This window comes from Amaranthus tricolor, chromosome 8 (genome assembly GCF_026212465.1).
Source record: "Amaranthus tricolor cultivar Red isolate AtriRed21 chromosome 8, ASM2621246v1, whole genome shotgun sequence".
Classification (NCBI taxonomy): Eukaryota; Viridiplantae; Streptophyta; class Magnoliopsida; order Caryophyllales; family Amaranthaceae; genus Amaranthus; species Amaranthus tricolor.
The window spans coordinates 8,798,214-8,807,535 of record NC_080054.1 but is presented as its reverse complement, the minus strand read 5'-3'; positions in this window follow the sequence as shown (position 1 = coordinate 8,807,535).

Here is a 9,322-nt window from a genome sequence, read left to right as displayed (position 1 = left end):
TAAAAATCAACTCCCCTCGTTCTAACTTGATGTTCAACAGCAATACCACAAAATTCTAATACGCTATCAATAAATTCTAACGATTCAATGCTTCCATACATCCAAGAACGATCTTTTTGTAGTGGTCCTTCACTTTTTTTATAGGGCTCTAAGTTATCTTTCACGTGTTATTGCATCTCTTTATCTTCCTCGAGCCGGGGGACTCCTTTGGCCGCGCTCTTCTTTATGGGTATGAGTTGCCGCCGTCTTTCCCTCCCCAGATCCTGGCCGTAGTTTTTCTAGGAGCGGAATATACTGGGTAGGATGATGATGATGATATAACCCTAAAAATATATACTTATTTATACCAAATATATTTAACCCTAAATATATACTTATTTAAAGCTCTGTGAACAGTAGAGCAGCTTTGAAGATGAACAGTAGAGCAAATTCTTCGTTATTTTCAGAGGGTTTATGAACAAGAAGCTAAGATGAACAAGAAGAAGATGAACAAGAAGATCAAGATGAACTATTCGTAGGTTTATGAAACAGTAGCTGTGGGTTTATGAAAATTCGTGGGTTTATGAACGTTAAAGGCGGGTTTTTTTTAAGAAAAAAAAACATTATAAGCTGCCGGCAAAGAAGAACCGGAGCATTTTAAGGCTTATTTGCTACGGTTCATTAGGAACCGCAGAACAGTATATACTCAATTATTGTAACGTTATTTGCTGCGGTTTATCAGGAACCGTAGTATATACTCCATATTTTTTTTCCCTAATTATTTTATGCCGCGTCTTTGTAAAATTGCAGCATATGTTGTACAACAGATGTGGTTTTTTCCACTAGTAAATAAACACCATGCCTCTCACATTAGAGGTAGTTACACCTCGCACCAACTACTTTTTCATAAGTAGTTTAATGATTATTTTTGTCAATTTTATATAATTATGGACAAAAGGCTTATGATTTAATGTATTTTTAATATTTATTATTCATTATTAAATATTAATTAATTATTATATTATATATATCTTATATATTAATTTTTTTCATCACTATGAAAGCTCCTACTTGGCAGATTGCAGACTCAACTTCTTTAAATGACGATATATATTCAAAACTCATATTAAATTAATCATGATATTAAGCAATTATTTTAATTGATTCATTTTTCAAAATCATATTTAGTATAAATATTTAAATGGTAGTTTAATCATACATGATTAGTCTAAAAATAACCTAAGGTTAAATTGATTAGACTAAGTATGAATCAAATTTTGATTATACGCTTCTAGTCCTGAAAGAAGTAAGAATACGTGGTAACTAACATAATTGAATAACTTAGTTAACAAGACTCTTTGAGTTTAATGTAAGGTTTCCTAAATATGTGAAACCAGTTTTCCTCAGTTTATGGATGTGTTGTCAAATGTTCTTATATCATAGGAAAGATGGATTTTAGAAGTTTCTAAAGGTTTTGAAATAAAATATTTTATGAAATCTAAAATTGGATCACTAGTTATTTATGATTTGGATTAGTTTTAACAAAATCAATTAACTTAGAAGAATAAATATTAAAATACTTGGTTATTCCTATTTTTAAACTAACTTGACAGGATTGACTAAGTCTTAAAGAAGCCTAAAAATAGCTAAACGTGTTGGTAAAGAATTCAAGATGAGCGTTTAATGATTTGCAATATAAGGCTTTGACTCTGAATTCAAACATTACCAAGTTGAGATAAATAGGGAGCAAGATAAGGTGATGAGGCTAAGAACAAGCAATGGTTAGTAGGAGTCGTCCTATATATTGAAGCTTCATCAAACTTGTAAAACTACATGCTTTGATCAATTCTCTTCTAGTCTTTAACGTAATAAATTTAATCAAGATTTGTAATCATTCTTCAATAGTCTTCTAACTCTCAAATATTGTAATAGGTCTTAGTGTTTAAGAGAGTTATATTAGTTTTATATTTACGCCTCAAATCTTACAGGCGAATACTTTTTAAAGTATTCGGTTGTTTTCTCTTTTGTGAGATTGGGATTAGTCTTTTATTAAAGGGAATTCGTAGACCGTTTTTCAAGGGGAAGAACGTGGTGAGAGAAGATAGAGAGATCTTAGTGGTCTAAATTCCATTAATAAAAGAGGTTTGAATTCTAAGGGTTGGAAGGGAACCTATAGATTGGGAGTAGGCTATTAATAGCTGAACTTCAATAACAAATTGCTTATTTTTTCTACAATTTATTTCCGCAATTAAATCTTAAATTTTTTACTCGATCTAAGAGCATTTTCCAGAGTATTGTTTGAAGGGTCCAATAAGCTCATGAGCAACCTGTTAAGGAAATATTTTAATCGGGCATACTCTTTATTCAGCTCCCCTAAAGAGTATTCAATCTCCTATTAACCTTCTCTTGTTGGCTCATATATAGAGTCTCGCAACGGTTTTTAGATCAAGATTCTCACAAGTGTCCATGCATCGCCCGAGGGGTTCAACGTCATGAGATCTTAGTCTTTGACCAGTTCTTTTATCTAAGTTAGCCATATAGTTGAAATCATTGAAATTTTTCTTTAACTGTAGGAATCACATCCTAAGTGATTAACTTGGCTACAACAAAACTTAATGTCTACCTTCATCTCATCACTTTTTCAAGCAACAAGTATTTGTCCTCAATTATGTAAAATGAAAGTTATGCATGAAACACTAAGACGGACACAACTATTAGTACAAGGCACCTAGTGCTGACCTCTTAACCTTGGTTTCAAGGAGGCTAAATAGTCTAATAATATGGTTTGAACTAAAATAATTCACTTCAATTTGTTTTTGAGCTTCATTTAACCCCTTCAATTTGTTTTCAAGGACGATATTCATTTTCACTGATTAAGTAAGCCCTCAATGCTTTAATTAGAAAAAAAACATTTATTCTCCCCGGCTTAACATCATTATTTGCAATTGAAAATGTTTGCCAAAACTGTTACGATGTTAAGAACGATATAAACAACAATGAACAAAACAATGTTTGACAATGTTAACTAAGCAAAAGAGACACAAAGATTTAAGGAGGTTCACGAAATGATGGCTACGTCCTCCGAGGTGTGTAGTTTTTGTTTATATTATATCAAATGAGTATAAACAACACTTACAAATGAAGAATTACAAATGAGTAAGAGATAAAAAACAAAAGGCTATGTGTTTGGCTTAGGGGTTGTGTTTGATGTGTTTGATGTGTGAGTATGAGAGCTCTATATATAGTACTAGGTACATGAATGTCAATAGCTCACTTAAATACAGTATTAATATAGAGTAATGAATAATATGAAATAACTCCAAGAACTTGAAAGGTCGAAAAATCAGCATCCCATGCATATCAGAGAAACCGCTCGACTAGAACAGAGAGCTCGCTCGGTCGAGCGAGCATCAGACACATTCTGGATACATTCTGTCTGACCGCTCGACCAACCAATAAGGCTCGCTCGGTCGAGCCGGTAGGTCGAGCGACCATTCTGATTCCTCTGTCAGAATTCTGATCGAGCTATCAAAAAACAAGTCCTTACTACTTCTTCATTAATCTTCATTAACAGCAATAATTCCCATGAATACTCTCCACATAATTACACCCTTTTGGATTCCACAAACCAAGAGTCACACACACATGAATACACACTTCAATTGTGCACTCAAGTCACACATGTGGTATCACTCATAACAGCAATATCAATAATCAAAGTTGTAAAAGGTTTAAGGGTTGTTACCACAACATGATAATATTAGGATTTGACAATTGATTATTTTGGTGTTCTCATTCGAAATTATATTAGAATTTTTATGTAGTTTCCCAAACAAAATCAATTGTTGTCTGTTTTCGTGCAACCCTCTTTCTCTTGTTGTTAATCCATTATAACATCTTTTGAGAACCAAACAATAGTAGTTCTTCTTCCTCTACATTCACTTTTCAGATGCCCAAAGTGCTAATATTTGTTGCACTAAGACAGTTTACAATCATATAAGATTGCTTTATTGCGTAGATCTTCATATATGTAATGTAACTTCACCCAAAAATTATTTATTCTTAGAATATATTAGGATAATATCTTTTTGATTACTTGCACATTTTGTAAAATCTTTATGATTTTGTAGAATATTAGGAAAGTATTTAATTTCCTAAAGTATGATTTGTAATCTTGTATATATTAATATTATTCCTAATGAGAATGCAATAGGAATCATTCTTATTATAAGTATTATGTTCTTTTTCTTGATAATTGTACCAATTTTTTGTGGACTTTTCCTTTATTTCGCAAATCTCAAGTTTAAGATGTTTTTGTGAATTTCAATATTTTTGTTAATACCCAATTTGAGCTTAACATAAAATCTTTCAAATGTGATAACAGGGGTGAATTTTATAATAATATGTTTCATCTATTTTGTACTAGTCGGGGCATTTCACTTCGTTTTTCTTGTCCTTACACATCCTCTCAAAATGGCAAATCCGAACGCAAAATTAGCTCCATCAATAACATCATTCGCACTCTTTTATGTCATACTTCCCTTCCTCCGTCTTTTTGGCCTCACACCTTAAACACGGCCACTTATCTCCTCAATATTTTTCCTTCTAAACTTCTTGGTAATCTCACTCCCACTCATTTTCTATATCGTATGTCTCCTACATATACTCATCTACGGGTTTTTGGGTGTTTATGTTTTCCTCTTTTTCCCTCTACTATTATCCACAAACTCCAACCATGCTCCGCTCCATGTGTCTCTTTAGGATATCCCTCTTCTCATAGGGGTTACAAGTGCTATGATCTCACATCCCGTAAAATCATTATATCTCAACATGTTCTTTTTGATGAGGCCACATTTCCTTTTTCTCAATCTCCTTCTCCATCTTCCCAAAACTACCAATTCTTGGATGATAATATCCCCCTTCATTTGCTCAAAACAGTCCAAACACATCCTTTTTCCCCTACTGGGCCTAATCAATCTCTAAGCCTAACGTCTGCTTCCCCCTCCCTCTGCCAGCCTCCTTCAGTTACTGGACCTCTCTCTACGTCTGGCCCAGCTACGTTCCAGCCTCATCCTCTCTCCCCCTCCTCTACTGGGCCTGCCTCACGCAGCCCAGCCCCAATCCAGCCTTAGCAGCCACCTACTGGGCCTGTTCCCAGCTTGTCAGAACCCTCCTCCCAGCCTCAAGAATCTGCTAGGCCTGCTCCCAGCCCAACCGCATCTTCCTCCAGCCCATCAGACCCTTCTTCATGCTTTCCTTTCCCTTTTGGGCCTACTTCCACTTCCGGCCCAGCTGCACTCCCAAACCCCCCTTTTACCTCTACTGGGCCTGCCTCACGCAGCCCATTACCTTGCCAACCCAATTCTTCCACTCTTTCCCCTACTCCATCTTTACCCTCACCACCCGGTATGGTTACGCGTAGTAAACATGGTATTTTCAAAACCAATCCCAAATACTAATCCCAAGCCCTATCCTTTTTCTTTTCTCCCTTACCCAAATCTCCCCTTCATGCCCTTCGTGACCCGAACTGGAAGTTAGCCATGCAAGAGGAATTTGATGCCTTATTTGAGAATCATACTTGGGATCTAGTATCTCGTCCACCAACTACTAATATCATTCGGTCCTTGTGGGTGTTTCGTGTCAAGACCAAGTTTGATGGTTCTTTTGAGCGCTATAAAGCGCGTCTTGTTGGTGATTGTAAATCTCAAACGAAAGGCATTGATTGTGATGGGACTTTTAGTCCGGTTGTGAATGCTTTTCTACATGGTCACTTGACTGAGACTGTTTATATGTATCAGCCTATGGGTTTTCGTGATCCTACTCGTCCTGATCATGTTTGTCTTCTTCGTAAGTCTCTTTATGGTCTCAAAAAGATCCTCGTGCTTGGTACCACCGCTTTGCCTCTTTTGCGACTACTATTGGATTTTCTAACAGCATCTCTGATAATTCTCTTTTTGTTTATTGTCATGGTTCTGATATTGCTTATCTACTATTATATGTGGACGATATTATTCTTACGGCTTCTTTTAATCCACTCCGCGAGTTTCTAATGTCCAAACTTAGCTCTGAGTTTTCCATGAAGAATTTGGGCCCTCTTAATTATTTTTTGGGAATTGCTGTTAATCATACTTCTTCGGGCCTCTTTCTCTCTCAACAAAAGGAATTGCAATGATCAACTTCATAAGCTTGGGAAATAATAACAATTCATTTAGCTTCTAGAATGATCCATTGACAACAAACTGAAAGCAAAGATTGGATTATTAAAAAAAATTTTAAAGGTGGGATTATAGGCAGGTAATGGAAAATAGATTGGATCATTATTTATTACTTATTATAATTTATCATTTTTTACTTATGATTTATTATTTATTATTTTTTATTTACTATTTATTATTTATTATTTATTATTTATTATTTATTATTTATTATTTATTATTTATCATTTATTATTTATTATTTGTCATATATTACGTATTATATATGATTTATAATTTATTATCTATTTTTTATTATTCATTTTAGAAAATGAAAATAATCCATTAATCCAAAACCAAAAAGTACAAAATAAGGATAAAACCTAGAAATCAATCCACCAATCTTTAAGTCAAGACTCAACTCTATTAAGTGATGATAATTCAAAACACATATTAAATTAAAAAATAAATTACGTAATTATATTTAGTGTTTAAGTAGGTCCAAAATCATATTAAATATTAAGTGATTAATTGATAAGTATTTTAAGTCTAAAATATGTTGAATTAAGTTTGAATTAAAATGATTTAAGATAATTGTCTTTATTTGGATAAGGTTGTATTTGAATTTCAATTTAAATTTAGACGTGTGTTTAATATGTTTTACACGTTTTGTTTTTGAATGTTTGAATAAATAGTTTGCTTGGTAATCAATGTATATTAATTATAGGTATCCTATAAGTATGAAGATATTTTGAATCTTAACTAAAAATATGAAAAATAATTCAAATTAAGCTAAAATATAGGAACTTATTTTAAATTATACGCTTTTATTATTTTATTTATTGGATTTTAAATACCTTGTATGAGCATTAACGTGGCGGCACATCAAAGAGATGAAATAGTTAAAAATAGCGTCCAACAACATGTTTGAAAAAAAGTTTCAAGTGGAGCGTCAGTTTTACTTAAGGCTCAAGGTTTTAAAGACTGGCCCAGATTAATTAGACTGGCGAAATTATAGGATGAAGCTTCCGTGGTTTGGAAGATTAATTCGAGGCGTGACATACATATATATGAGGCTTCATTCAAGAATTAAGACTACAACACTTCTCATAATTTTCTCTCTTCTTGCATTAAGATCTAGTATTCATAAAGTGTTGTAAAACTTAGTTCATCTGACTCTTTCATTTGTAATAGGTTTTAGAGTTAAAAAGAGTTAGAACTTTTGATTATAATTATGCCTAAGCTTGGAATAATTTTTAAACTATTCAATTTGTTTTCTCTTTTATGAGATTGAGATTTGTACTTTTATTAAGGAAACCTGTAAGACGTTTTTCATGGGGAAGAACGTGGTGAGAGAAGATAGAGAGATCTTCTAATTCTAAAACTAAAAAACTTGCTTGTTTTGAGTGTGGATCTACAGAACATCTTGTAAAGGAATGTTCTAAAGAGAAAAAGGAATATTACAAGGAAAACAAAAAGAAACAAGCAATGGTTGCCAAGTGGAGTGATTCCGAAGGATCAACCAAATCTGAAAGTGAAGATGGTCAAGCTCATTTGTGTCTAATGGCTAATGATGACAAAGATGATAATTTAGAACAAAATCATAAGGAGGTACTTTACTATCTTAACTCTTGTTCTAAAGAGGAATTAGTTAAAGCTCTCTTTGACATGTTTATCATTGAACAAATTTTAAAAGATGAGAAAAACATATTAGAAGATAGAATTCGTCATTATGCCGAAGGTTGTGAAGACCTTATAAAGAAAAATGAATCGCTTAAGGCTGAAAGATTAAAATTTGAAGAAACTGTCAAAGTCTTGAAAGAACAAAATATCAGTCAATTGAAAAAGCTCATTGATCTTCAAATTAAAAATGATGATCTTGAATCCGAGCTCAAGACTTTGAGATATGAGTCTGAGAAAAGTTTACAATTCTTAACAAAGATAATTGATTCTGAATTTAAATTCATAAAAATGCTTACACAACAAAAAGGATCTAATGATAAACGTGATATCGGTTATAATAATGCTACACATAACTATAAGAGTAAAACCACATTTGTTAAAAGTGCATACAAACATAGACCCTCACTTACTTGCTCCTTTTGTTGCAAAGAAGGACATCTTAACTTTGTATGTCCATACAGACATAAGGACAATTAAATTATCAATAATTCCTTTCTCTTTGAATTACGTGAGTAGATAAAGCAAATATGGGTTCCTAAAGAGACTAGACCACCTAACATGGTCTACCTCGAATATGGTCCCAAATTTGTCACTTGGTTGGCTAAGTGAAGTTGAGAAAGGTTATTTTTTGTTTTGTAGAAAAAGAAAAAATGGATCTTAAATAGTGGATGTTCGAGACATATGAGTGGTAAATTTTCTTTATTTTTTGAAATTAAAGAAAGGTGCAATGGCTCAATCACCCTAGGTGATAAAGGTATATGCAAAATATTAGGTGTTGGCAAAGTTGGTAAGGATCATTCTAAAATTATTGATAATGTCTATTTGGTTGAAGCTCTTAAATTTGAATTTGTTAAGTGTGTCTCAATTATGCGATTAAGGTAATCAAGTAATTTTTGATAAAGAAAAATGTGTTGTCAAAAACCCTAACACCGGAGATACGTTTATTACTGCCCTTAGAAGTGATAATGTTTATGCTTTGAATACTAACACAATTGTAGCTCAAAATTTCAAATGTTTAAAGGCTATGACGAATGATCCAAAGCTATGGCATACAAGGCTTCATCACATTAATACGCACACCATGCATGAATTAGTAAGTAGAGATCTAGTTAAGGGACTTTCAGCTCTTGACTACAAACACAGTCCTACATGTGATGCATGCGTTAGAGGAAAACAAGTAAGAATTTCATTTAAACCGAAGAAAATAGTAAGTACTTCAAGACCATGTGAACTTCTACGCATTGATCTATATGGTCCAATGCGTGTACGGAGCATACGAGGTAAATCTTTTATTCTAGTAATAGTTGATGATTATTCTAGATTTACGTGGTTTGATTTTTTGAAGGCTAAAGGTGAAGCCTTGAAATCGTTCTCAAGATGTTGTAAAGAAATGAAAACTCAGATGAATCTTCCAATAGCTTCAGTCAGAAGTGATCATAGGAGAGATTTTGATCAACTAGGCTTTG